Source organism: Pantherophis guttatus, chromosome 3 (assembly GCF_059756535.1).
Source record: "Pantherophis guttatus breed Tessera chromosome 3, ASM5975653v1, whole genome shotgun sequence".
NCBI lineage: Eukaryota > Metazoa > Chordata > Lepidosauria > Squamata > Colubridae > Pantherophis > Pantherophis guttatus.
In genome coordinates, this window is record NC_142065.1 from 190641815 (window position 1) to 190656030 (window position 14216).

A 14216-nucleotide genomic window follows, 5' to 3' on the forward strand; every position below is an offset into this window, starting at 1 on the left:
CATTTCCATTCTGTTTTGTTATGCCTGAGTTTTTCACTTTCTCTCTTATCTGTCCACTTGTCAAAATCATTTTCTCTATCTGATCAGCTTCTTCAAACTTTCCACTTGGTAGCGAGCAGATGGTTTTCAGCATTCAAAACAGGTTCACCGGTTTCAAAGCCGTGCTGTGGAAGAAGAGGTTGGGAAGGTTTGATGCAGAACACAAACAGCTTATTCAGAAACCTTGAGCGATATGTTCAGTATAATATACAGTATCATAAAACAGGATGTGTAAGGTTGTTTTTCTTGAATCACACAAGAAGCATGTTACAGTATAAACTTCTATACTTCCAGCTAGTTGCTAGGCAATATAGAAGTAGAGCTCTTATTAGTTCTGCACCCAGAATAACCTGCTACTGTACATTCAGAGACTTAATAAAACAGCTCTGGAGGGCACCAGGAAGTGCGGAAGGGAAGAGATCCCAAATTATAGCTACAAGCTAAACTGAGAAGTCAAAAAAGCATTTTAGAAGAACTCAATGAAAAACCACTTCTACACGGCTGCACAGATGTGTCCATAAAGTTAAAAAGACTCAACGTAAGGTTACCTTTTTAGTATATTTGAAAAATCCTGAATCTCAACTTAAAAAAAATATTAATGACATTTTGTCCCTGCTATCAATGCCTCTCTCTTAGAAGTAACTAGAGAGATGAAAAAAAATATTCTGGAAATATATGACAATGATAAATTCGGCAATAAAACAATGTCAGTTAGTCTGGTTTTCAGTTTTAGTACACTCTGTTCCCAATCTTTTTTTTTTTCTGCCTCCTTTCAATTAAGTTGTAACTTACTATTCCTCTAAACTTGATAAGCAACTTTATCTGATTATGTCAAGGATAATTTTCTAACAATTTCATATTTTCATTTAAATTACAAACTTGGAACTATTATTATGTCCTTTCCATTCCTTCCCCAATGTAGTTAGAAACAAATAAACAAACAAACGTTTTATAGTTTCTCAATAATAGGGACCTTCTAAGTAATAAAGATTTTGTTCTTAAAGCCAAGATAAAACTATGGAATTCACCACCACCAATTCAGATGGTTTTAAATGAGAACTAGACAAATTCATGGACGAGGGCATTTATCAGTGGTTACTAGACGATGACCAGACAGACTGTTCAGAGCTGAAGAAGCTTCTTGGATGAGAAGCGAAATGTCTTCAAAGAAAAACCAGAAAGTCCAGTTGCCTCTTGAAAAAGCACTTCTGGGACAGCTATTTTCATAGTATCCAATCACTCTACAAGGAAGCCTACCAGGGTCTTCAAGCAGTCAAACTGCCATCAAAGTTAATAGCTTTGCTGCAATTCAACTCAAGCCAACCTGGTAACCCCATCGCCAAATCTTGTGGGAATGAATTTCAAAATTTATTTACGATTGCAATTACAAAACTTTGCTCAAACCAGCCCAGCTTGCCTTGTTTTCTTATATTTAAGTCAGTATTTCTTCCATGTTTGCAAGGCTATCTTATTTTATGTTTTGCTGAGAATGTTTCACTTTGGATTCCAGACTGAGCAGGGAATCAGACATGATGGACTAAAATGGACCCTTCCAATTAAAAAAAAAAGGAGAAATGTGGGTTAGATGAGCCCATAATTTGCCAATTTCACTCCCCACTGATCTGAATATACCAGTATGTTGTATATGCTATGGACAAAAATACTGATATTGGAGAAACACTATCAACACAGAGCATGAGTTAAAATGCATTGATCTCTTTATTATATTAAAAATTTAGTCCTACACATATTTACTCAGAAATAAATTCTATTTACAGGATTATAATCTAACTCTATGTGAGTGCACAGTAAATAGATTTTTTTTGTATCAATGCAATGGACTAGGTAGAACTGGACCCTTGCTGCTGTGGAATGAAACACCTGTGGTGAATGAATGTTAAAAGATACCCTGCTCTGTAAAAAATTCTAAAGGAAAAAAATGTGATACCACTTAACTGCCTCTTCTCATATTTCTAGAATTGTTTGTTCTTTTGCAGTAGGATGTTAACATGATAAATAAGTGGATTTGTTCAATGAAATGTGCTTCTTTGTACACAGCAGGGAAATAATAAAGACACTGTTCTCAAGCAAAACGAACAATACTGATTTTTATATGTTTACACTGAAATCACAACGAACACAGTATGTTTGAAAAAGAAAGCAGATTCGCATCATTTAATAATGCTAACAAACTGAGTGAAAGAACTGGTGTTATCATTTATATTCCCAATTTCAGGTAGTCCTCGACTTAGGACCATAATGGAGCCTGACCATTTCTGACAATGAAGGACCACTATGTAGATGCATCTCTGCCTTCTAGAACTTTCTAGAAGTCCCCCCTTTTTCTTTTCCAGTGTCCTTTAGGACACTGAGATTGAGAGATTTCTTACAGGATAAAGAGAAGAATCTACTTTTATCTTTGGGTTTTGAAGATTAGATTGGACTTGACTAGAGAAATAGTAGCTTGTAGCTTTTTAAATATAAGGTGATTTACATTTGATATCTTATTATCTTTTAGACGACATTAAGAGAACACTTAATGAATACTGTCTTTAATATGTAGATTATAAGTATTTCAAGATCTTCTGTAGATTGGTGTTATTTCTTTAAACTAAGAAAAAGGTGGTTGTATTGTTAACATCTCTGTACTAAAAAGAAAGACATGGGTCACTTTTGTTATATTTGTGTGATGTATTTTTTGTCATTCCCCCTTGTGTTAATTTGTATTTTAATGTATGATATCAAAATTTAAGAAAAATATTGTTTAAAAAAAACAGAAAGAACACTGCGGAGCAAGAAGGAAGATGCAATTGCCCATCACCCAGAAAAATGGTGACTGCTGGATGGTTTGACTAGGGTTTTAATTGCTTTTGTATTATTTCATTCTCTCCCAAGCTGTCTTGAAAAACAGTTGATAAAAAATTGTAATGTGCAGTAAGTCTAAGAGACCAATGAAGCAAATCTGACAACGTTACAGAATTTTATCAAACACAAGAAAAATTGATCCAGCAAGCTATGAAAATGTTTGTCTGGGGACATCTAAGTGAAGTACATTATAACTTCCAAAACGGAGATCATACAAACTATCAGTCTTTTCATAGATTTGTTACCTATACTTGGGTATTTCTGAAGAATCCCACAATAATTTAATATACTGAGAAACACATTGTCTTCTCCCTTTCATACTGTAAGGTAAGTACCTTTTTTCGCTACATTTTTATCTTGGAAAAATGAGATAGGAAAAAGATTGGTTATCAACAACAAAAACCTGAGCAGGCAAGGTGACCCAACTCTCTTTAGAAAGTACATTGGGTGATGTACTTTCTAAAGAGAGTGCATCCGTATCCCCCGTTTCATCTTCCTCACTCATGTATAAAACTGATAGAGCAGCATTTTTTGAGCTTGACAGCTTTCAGATGAGTGGACTTCAATTCCCAGAATTCCCCAGCCAACTTGTTGGCTGGGGGAATCTGGGAGTTGGGAGTCCACCCATCTGAAAGCTGCCAAGCTTGAAAAACACTGCTACAGAGTCTTCTCTGTGCAGAAGCCCAGAGGAGTCTCAAAAGAGGTGATTAAGAGTTTTGTTCAATAGCCTCCTCTTTCCATTTTCCACTCTTTAAAAAAGTAAAAATGGACTTTTTGCATTTTCTAAGTAATATATGTAACACCTCCTCTTTTGGTTTCCAAAGCTGCAGAGGAGAACTTTGGGCCACCTAATGCTGGAAAAGGCAACATTAGTGAGGAGACCATGTTGCTCCATGAAGAAGCTTTGAGGAAGGTTTCATTAACTGTTGTCAAAGTGAAGAATCCTTGCAAAAATCTGCACAATCTTAGTGAGTAGTAAGCTAACAGGCATTTCTGACTGATTCTCCACCTTGAATAGCCATTTGTGTGTCTTGTTCCTTTGGTTAGCAGATGTAGCCAGAATTGATACAAGTAATCCTTGATTTAAGACCACAATCGGGACTGGAACTTTTGTTGCTAAACAAAGTAATTGTAAAGTCAGTCGTTTCCAATTTTACAGCCTTTTTTTGCCATAGTCATTAAATGAATCACTGCAGTTAAGTAAAACATGTGGTCATTAAGAGAATTCAGCTTCCCCCATTGACTGTGCTCATCGGAAGCCAGTTGGGAAGGTTGCAAATGGCAATCACATGCTCTCGGGACACTGCAATCATGAGAAAGCCATGCCAGTTGCCAAGGACCTGCATTTGGATCATGTGACCACAGAGACTCTGTGATGGTCATAAGTGCAAGGACTGGCCATGAGTCACTTCTTCAGCACTATCGAACAGAACTAATGTGTACTGTTGTTCCAAGCTGTAGCATCAGGATTATAATCAATAATTGATTTATTTGGCAAAAGGAGCAAAATATATTTTCTCCAACAGTTTCCTGTCTCAGCTGATGAGAGCCAAGTTAGTGGCTCCTCTTCCCATGACAATTGCTCTGGGAAGTTAGCAGAACAAAACTCCTAATATCCTTGGATAAACAATGTATTACTTGACTCTCTGGTCAACCAGGAAGTGTTCAAATTTACAATTCATTGCTATAATCTCATGAACAACTCTTCTCCTTCCTTTTAAGATATGTGGATCAATTTCCAGAACTCCCCATGGAGAATTATGGAAATTGAAGTCCACACGTCTTAAAGTTATCACTTTTGAAAATATTCCTAAAGGAAGAGATTATTCTGCAATGAATGAAAGGAGCTCTTAGAGGCAAGGGTCAGTTTGAAATATCTGAAATAAAATATAATGAATGTATTTGTATGATCAGTTACCATAGAATGAAATCAAGCCAGTTTGACAAATCAAAATCAGCTGCTTTGGAAGAAATTGTAAAGTTTTTTGAATGGGATTTAAGTCAGTTGCATAAAGAAAAAAAAATGCCAAATGTTTCTCTCTCAAAAGAAAACACCCGACTTGGAGTCAACAGAGAAAATATCAGTGAGAATTGATTAGCAAGGCCAACATTATTTTTAATAACTTCCCAAAGTTGGAGTAGTTATTTGAAGTAGTATCTTAACTTCACCAATTGCTCTAATTAAACTATTTAGCTCTACTAATGTTGACATAGTGTGTAAAAGGAAAATGGAGTCCAAAGGCATAAATGAGACTTATGTCAACAGCACGGTTTAATTTTTTTCCAATAACATGGAACTGCTTGAATTTTTTATCTGACAAGACTTCCTAGTAAAATTTTCTTTTTGAACCAGAAAACTTCATTGATATCATCTGAAATGTCTAAAACATTGTTTAAAAAAAACAAAACCCTAAAACTAAAACCCTGCTAAAATTAGCTTAATAAATTATTTTCATGCCACGGCCTTTGTAGCTAAAAAAAGAGAAAGAAATCCTAATAACCCAAATATCCATCTGTTATCTATGTCCAATTAAATTATACAACGTAATGGTAGTTAATTTTGTTTTCTTTCACATTCCAACTTTTTTTAAAAAAAAAATAAAAAGCAGGCAACTCTTAAAGATAGCTACTTGATTCTTCAACACCTGCTAGAGTTATTATGCTTAAAAGTTCACTAATGTTTCTTTAGCCAAGAACAAATGCTATTTTAAACATTCCCAGAAGATTTCACTGAGTTATTTCTAAACCTGAAACTCAGTGAAGATTACACATTTGGCTGTTTGGGAAGTTTGTTGTACCTTTCAATCAGCGTTATTGTTCATACTAGATTTCAATAAGCTACTGACCAAGTCCAGTAACATAACACAATAACAACAAAAAAAGCAAAAATGGAATAACATCTGATATACATTGGTTGCATCATAGGGTTTTAAAATCTTTTGACACTTAAAGTATTGTTTTCCAATGACTTTAGATATGATAGCAACAAACATGATATACATATCCCATTTAAATGTATATTTATATACCGTAACTTACTCAAGATAACATGTTTCTCATTGCACGTTTCGACTGTAGGGTTTTAATCCTAGAATATGCTCAAAATCTCAGAAGTTGCCTAATATTGATTATTTTAAGATGTTTAAATTATTCTTGGCTCCATATTTGTGCATTAGTCATAAAAATGTTATGGAAATATAATTAGAAACTAGAGTTCAAGCACTATGGGATATAGCATTTCCCAAAGGAAGCTTTCTCAAGGAAGATCTTTCATTAAATAGAAGTCAAAATCCTGGAAAATGACCTTCAAAATTTCTTCCCTCTGTGTGTTAGATATTGTTACTATTGTTACTATTGTTACTCTGTGTGTTAGATGTGGTACTTTTTTCTTCATACTTAGGTTAAACATAATTTCTATCCTTAACATTAAATACTTTCTTTTGTTTTGTTCTGTTTACTCCTAGTACAACACTGTGATGATATGTAGAATATTGACTTTTATTTCAATATAGGAGAGCCAGTTTGATCTAGTAGTTGTCACCAGCCTAGAAGGCAGGGGACTGTGAATTCAAGTCCCACCTTAGCCATGAAAGCCAACTGGGTGATTTTAGGTGAGTCGCGCTCTCTTAGTTCAACCCATCTCAAAGGATTGTTCTTGGGCAAATAGGAGGAAGAGGTTTTGTTGGATAAGTTCGCCTCCTTATTTGTAAAAATAATAAAGGTGGAGTACAAGTAAATAAATATTTATTAGGGACTAGAGGTTATTGCTATTATAGTATTAAGATATATGTTTTCTTTTTCTCCTGCAAATGTTTGCTAACTTCTCAAGTATAATCTAGACCACAAAATTGCTAGTGATAGTTAATTGCAGAATGGAAAAAATGTTGTGGTCCTTTCATTCAACTTTCCCCAGGATACCTACAGCAGCAACATCAGAAGTTGGGTCAACACAGTAATTCTGTCAAAGCCACATAATAAGATGGTATCTATGGCATCCCTGCCACAAAATAAATGCTGAAATACCCACAACTTATTTCTAGTATACTTATTTATACAGGAAACATGCATACCACCTCTTAGCAAACATATATAAATATTAAAGCAAGTAAAAAAAATGTAATAGTATCCACGAAACAAAAGTCCAACCAACTGAACCAAACACTTTATATTCAGGAAAATGTGATTCTTTAAATTTGCCATGAATGAAGAGAGGACAATGTCATTTTCTCTCTTTTTAGTTAACATCTTTATTTTTGTCTTTAAAAAGTTTTTATCTGAAAAAAAGAAATGTAAAACATTAAAAAATACAGGTAGTCCTCAACTTACAACCGTTTACTTAAGCAACCATCTGAAGTTACTACTCTTTGAAAAAAAAGGGATTTATGATCCAGATCCAAAGTTCTAATTGTTTTCATATCCCTGCAGTTATGTGACCAGAATTTGGGTGCATTACGGCCACTTGCAGTATCCCGCAGTCACATGACTGCATTTTACTATAGTTTTGCTGAAAACTGGCATTTATTTCCAGCTTTCAGCAAAAATGCACCCATAGCGAAAAATGAGTGGGTTGGTCATGTTTTACGACTGTTATGACTTACAACCTTAATGGACAGGCTCCATTACAGTCATAACTCAAGGTCTATCTGCACAAACCGAGAAGGAAAAGGGGGAAAATCTCTTATGTTTTATGCTTATCAATAGTAATTGTTTATCAATGAATTCAGTACATGATATAACAGAATAATACGTTTGGCATGTGCAGACATGTGTGAATGTGCACATGCATGGAGATGCATACACACATGCACGGACATGCGCACATGCACAGCAGAGACTCAAAGACCAGCTGGCCGGTGGGAGGCAGGGCATTCCAACACCAGCACCGCAGCAAGAGGTAAGATCTTTTTCTTTTGTGAGCTTCTATTTCATCGTTTTCAGGGAAACAGAAGCTCACAAAAGAAATGCTATGGAGATAACCTGGGGCGACAGCACGTATGCCAGCAGAGAGGGCTCTGTGTGCCACCTCTGGCACGCGTGTTGGCCATCATGCCTTAGATAGGAACACTGCTATCATGTCACCCCCAGCCCTTCTTTTCATTAAACTAGACATACCCAATTCCAGCAACCGTTCTTTATATGTTTTAGCCTCCAGTCCCCTATACAATATATTATTGTAATGTCACAGAATCTTTGCCACAGTAAGACAGAGACAACACCATTTGATAAATTCTCACCTCTTTAGAGCAGTGTTCCGGACATAGCTCAATTTGCTTCAAGAATGGAAAGAATGACCCTCATTTTTTACAATTACTCAGTTCCAGGTGATGGAGTAAGGCTGTCAGATACACAATGATGTATGAGCTGTATCCTGTGAGCTGTCACCCAAATTGCAGGGAGGACAAAGCAGACCAAAAAGAAGTGTTTCATTAAAAAAAAGGATCAGTCCTCATAGAGCACCAGATAATTACTTGTAGAAGTGGTTAATCCCTTCCTAACATGAGTTCAAATTTAAACTACCCTACCTGGGTAGGGTAGTTTAAAAATGCAATCTCTGTTTGCATTTCCTATGGTCCTGGCATTCATCATTGGATTTTGGAATAGGGAGAACAGCAAATATCCAAGACTACAAGTGACGAACCAATTAGAAAACTGTAATATTTACAGTGTAAATACTAGGTGTTTCCATTTTTTTCTTAACTGACATTACTGTAACCCTACACAAGGTGGGTGGAGTTGTTCCTTCCCTTTTCAGCAGCTTACTAAACTTTTTGGTTTTCTTCTTATGGTCGCTATGTCTCAGGCCATCTCTTTAGTTTTTTGACTCAAGAAAACAAAAAGTCTTCTTCCTATCTGTCTATGGAGATTCTCAATCATCCAGGTCATGGTTGTCTCAAAGGTGCTTTTTTCAAGAGGCAGCTGGACTTTCTGGTTTTTCTTTGAAGACATTTCACTTTTCATCCAAGAAGCTTCTTCAGCTCTGACTGGATGGTAGGGAATGGAAGGATTTATACTCCTTGCAGACAGCTGGACATTTGCATTCTTTTAGTGGGTTGTTTATCTGTGTCATCAGGGTCACCCGAGTGGTGCAAATTGGTGTGGAACCTTTTTGGAACTGTTGAAAGAACTATGTTGTAGATTGGAGATAGATGATGTTGTATACCTCCACCCGGATGAGAAGTGAAATGTCTTTGAAGAAAAACCAGAAAGTCCAGCTGCCTCTTGAAAAAAGCACCTTTGGGTCTCCTTCCTATCCTGGTTATGTCAAAGAAAATTTGCTTTGATGCAAAAATCCTGCACAAAATGGTTCTTGCACTCCAATGAGTACATGAGTATTACTTGTACAGACTCACATTCTTTTTCTGTGTATTCTGCTAAAAACCTGGTAGCTCTGAGAAGCATCACCTGGCACAACGGCTGTATGGCGATGTCAAGGTGTGTAATAGTGGCATCCCCTGTCAACATGAGTTTTCGTCTTGTTCCTCACATGTGTGGATGACCTGAGATTCCACTGCCAGTAAGATCTCTAAATGGTACAAAGGGACTGTTGTATTTTCCGGAATGCTACAGGCAGGTCTGTCATTTTGTCATAAGCAAATAAGCTGTGCATTGGATATGCTGGTTTTCTTAGTATATATTCCCCTCCACAGGCATGATATGAATGTATAACTGCTTTAGTCTGCAGTAAGAATGCAATCCTATTGAAATGTTGAGCAAAGAACAGCAAAGAAACCCAGTTCTCCAGTAACATTTTTCCACCTGAGGTTGCTAAAGATTCAGAATGTATGATCAAATGTGCATTCACCAATATGTATTACAGTATTATTACTCACGGGGTTGATTTCTAAATCAAATCCTGGCTTACAAGTGGTCTACAGAGGTTCCATTTTCATTTAATGGCTTGAGGGTTTGGGAGGAGATGATGCAATTTGGGAAAAAAGTACGAATCCTTTTTTAAATAGCCTACTTTTCTTCATCAAATGTAACTTTCTTGATATTGCCTACAGCAATTTAGCCACACAAGGGAAGAAGAAAAATATAATACTTCTAAGTACAGCAAAGCTCTAACCATTTTGAGGTAGCAAGCACATGAAATATCTAGAAATGGAACAAAATGGCTGCTATGGGAGGAGATGCTCCATCAAAAATTGGCTGTGGAATGGCATCACGAAAAATCCACCTATTGCTCTTTGTTACAGTCTCTAAACTCCAAAGACACTATTTAACCACACCCCACTTATCGCTATCTATTCTAGACAGGTAGGCAGAATATAAACAAAGCAATTACAATAAAAAACTAGTATTTTTATTTTCCATGAACATCTAAGGCTGTTATTTGGGAAAACTCTCTTAAAATTGATTCTGGGGTTGATGCTTTGCTCTGCAATACAACTACTTCTTTTAAAATATCTAAATTTAAAAACACTTTTAAAAATGTATAGTGTTGTGTGAGCCAGCGATCATGGTTTGGCAATCATGGTTTGGCAATCATGGTTTGGCAATCATGGTTTGGCAATCATGGTTTATGAGACAGCATTTTGAGAAAACCCATACAAGAGATCACTTGTCCTCCCCATGGCTCCCAAATGCACCATTCTAAATCGAAGCAAAAACAACAACAGTTTATGGCTTTATAAGATATGTGAACCCACTCACACTCTGTAGGGAGTTTGCCCAATAGAAATTGGGTGGGTCCTTTGCAACTCCAGATGTTTGCATCTGGGTGGAGAACAAAGCTTCTTGTTACAGCCTGCACTGATGGGTCAGATGCCTTTTCCAACCCCACCCGTTGAGTACCAATCACTGCAGAAGCAAAAGAGACATGATTGCATGCTCAGGAGACCAACTCTGCCAACCATTCAACACTGCTATAGCAGCAGCTTCAAAAATTACAATCTAATCATTCATCCAGGAATTGCTTCACCTCTGTCTTATCACCACTGCAAATTGTTGCTTCTATTATCTGACGTAGTAAAAATGGAAAGACTACAATTTTAGCTACCCATGAATCATTACAGAAATTGTCAGTACATTTGATGTTGTCAGTGTTGCTACATGATTATATATATACAAACTTAAGAGTGCAGCTGAGTGGAATGGTTATCTTGCACTGCAGCTGCATAATTATCTTTTCTCCAAAAGTTTTGCTTATGAAAATTAGGGCAGAATAGCATTTTGCTGAGTAGCATCCTTATACCTGTCATCTATACAACCTCACACTCCCACCCCCCACCCCCTAGGCTATCTTTAAATGTCAGTCAATGCTTGATTCCTTTCATCTTTTAGCACTTTTATTAATTCAATAATACATGTTATCATTAGATTAAATCTATCAGGGTTCTCATTCCAAAAATAGACCAAATCTATTAAAACTGATTGATACAAAAAGTGGGGTTTCAAAAGGCTCTGTTTAACCTCTAAGACAATAAATACATCTATATTTTTAATAATTAAAAACTACATTGCAATATAGTTACTGACTGCAATATTTATAAACCTGTTACCATATTTCTTATTGGTTAGTTCTTCTTTTTACCTCAGCCAATATATTAAGTAGGAGACAGATCCTAGTATTTTATTGATAAGCAATCTTCAAGTATTAAATTTTTGAAAAGCTGCTTAAAAGGTTCAGGAATGCAACACAAATTATTAGGAAACAATAACTGAAACAAAGTATTTATTCCCCCTCATGAACATAAAATGTACAAATATGATCCCATATGTTAAGACCCCCATATCAAGACAAATTATATGCTATTCTTTTTTCAAACTTCCCTTTTTTTAGTGTACCTGGTAAGTTTCAAAGCCATTTTTGTCACTCATTAAATAGGTGCGTTTCAAAGAGATATTTTAAAACCAGTATGCAGATCTGAAGCAAATGTCACGCTGTTTCTTTCAAAAATATCAATATTGCAGTTATTGCTCCTTTATTTCCAATTAAACAAAAGGAGGAATAGCAACATCACTCTAATTAATGTTATATAAAGGCACCCATGCTAACTCTCACTCAAATACAACTCAATGAATCATTCTTTATTGAAATCTATTGGCCCCTCAACTCCAGAGAGTCTGGAATTCTATAAAAGATGCCGTTTATTTTTCATCAGTGTTCCCCTCATACAGGAAGCAAGTAAGTCAGTCCTGTTTTTATTTTTCAACGGGGAGTAATATCTTTCAAATGAGAGAGCCTATTTTTCATTGCTGCAAGTCATTGTTTCCCCCAGAAGAAAAGTTTAAAAGGAAAGCTGCAAGTGGAGTGGGCGAATGGAAAGGTAGTTGAAAATACACCATTTGTTAGCTATTCTATTGGCACATCTCAGATTTGGAACAGCCCGTTTCTGACTCTCGTTCTTACAGCCTCTCTCCAAAAACGAAAGACTCTAACCTAAAGTAATGCTAACACCAGGAAACCTAGAATTCGTATTAGCTCCGCTTCTCCTCGGCGGTCAAGAGACGCCGGTAGCTTCTCACAACTCGCCCCGACTTGGAAGTTGGCTTCCACTTGAATGGGGCTTCCTTCCAAGTTCGTGCGTGGAGCCTCGAGATGCAACTCGAAATTCCTCTGGAAGCAAATGCCATTTCCAATGCTCCCAACTTCGATCCGCTGGGAAGCCAGCACGGCTCGTAGCAAGAGAGAGAAGGAAGAGGGCCAAAAAGGGTTCTTTTAATCCAGTTAAGGTGCTTTTTTTTTTGAACCTGGCCAAAGGGGAGGGGAAAGGAAAGGAAAGGAAGACAGAAGCCGCGTTTCGTGGGCTCTCCGGTCCCCGACACTTTCTCCCACGCCTGCCGACAGCGTCCCGCCCAGTCTCGGTGGCTGCTTGGCATTTCCCTCCCTCGCCCGCCCTGAACTTTTACTCCCCGACGTTGCCCCGCGGTCAGCTCAGCCCTCTGCCCCACTTTTGGGGGTGGGGGGGGACCCCGACTCGCCTTCTGCCCCGGAGGGGAAAGTTGTAAGGTACCTCAAGCAAGCCCACGCGAGGCAGGAGAAAAGGGGAGCGACACACAAGAGGCGGGAAAAGGAGGCTCTTCCACCGCAGGCAAAAAAAAAATATATAAAAAAAAGCAAAGCAAAGCAATGCGGCCAAAGCCGGGGAAATGCCTAAGCGCAACCCCTCCGGCAGCCTTTACCTCGCCCCGCAGAAATGCAATTCTTCTCTCTAATGCGCCATGCTCCGGCTGCTCTCGGCGGAGGAAGCGCGGCGGCAAAGGAGCGAACGAGCGAGTAGCCCCGGACGCAGCAGATTTCTCACATACGGCTCGGGCTCCGGCGGAGACTCCAGCCACACCGCCTGCCTCCGGCTGACGTCAATGTCACTGTCACATGGCTCGCTGCGAACCCGAAGTGCATTGGTCGTCGTAGCAACGGCAGCCCGGCGCTCTGAGATAATTTCGAGAGGTCATTTGTCAGACCCGCGTGTGCACGTTTGGAGCGCGGTCGGGGCTGACCCGGGTCCCCGGAGCTGTGGAAAATTGGGGGCGAGGGAGGGCTGAAAAGGGGAGGAAGGAGGCGAGGCGGCGAATGGATTAAGAGCTGCAGAGATTAACGACCGACTTGCCCAGAAAACCCTTTTGGGTTCTGTAAAGTGGGGAGCAGGAATGTTGGGGGGACATGGTGCCCCCCACTTCTTAATTTCTTCTCAAGGCATTCCCGAGTCGGGGTGATTTTTTACCACTTACTTCCCTCCCTCCATCCCTGCGCTTTTTTCTTTGCTTCTCTGCTTTTGTCAGTGGACTAGTGAAGAGAAAACTCTAAAGAAAATAATAATATCCCGATTTACGCCTCGGGGATTATATTTTAACTAATTATTTTAACTGTCATGATCTATCAGTTCAACTATTCAGTGAGACATTATGCGCTATGTGGAATGGCTGCTGCTTTGCTTCCCCTGAAACAACCGGCACAAACCAAATTTCCTGGTTTGTCTTTTTAACGCATAACAAGCATTATTATTTGTATTGGATTTTTATCAGCTAACTGTCCTGGCAAACGTTAGATTTTATTTTAAAAATCTAGAAATAAAAGTCAATAACTAATGTAATAAAAATTCAAAGTACAAAAATGTTCATGGTGTACTAATCCAGGGAAATACATTTCCCAGGTTACTGCAGTAAAATAAGAGTACTGCTGAGAAAGGCCTGTCTCTGGTCTTCGTCAATTTGAATTTAAAGAAAAGAAAACAAAAAAGGGAATAAACTAATATGGACCAGATCAAATGTTCCGTTAACCTTCACAAAATGCTTCCTGTTTGCCATAGTTGACTTATCAGATGCAACCACAAATAGGAACATAAAAAATCAATAGTCCTTTTCGTTTG

The 14216-nt window shown here is 37.9% G+C and overlaps 1 protein-coding gene across 1 annotated transcript in view; it reads right to left on the reverse strand.

Moving 5' to 3' along the window:
- The window catches only part of NCALD (neurocalcin delta), a 63321-nt gene extending 49972 nt beyond the window's left edge, over window positions 1-13349 (reverse strand). The window contains exon 1 of the mRNA XM_034422129.3: window positions 13030-13349. The gene's annotated coding sequence lies outside the window, so the exon portion shown is untranslated. The remainder of the gene's footprint in view (window positions 1-13029) is intronic.
- Between the last annotated feature and the right edge of the window lie 867 nt (window positions 13350-14216).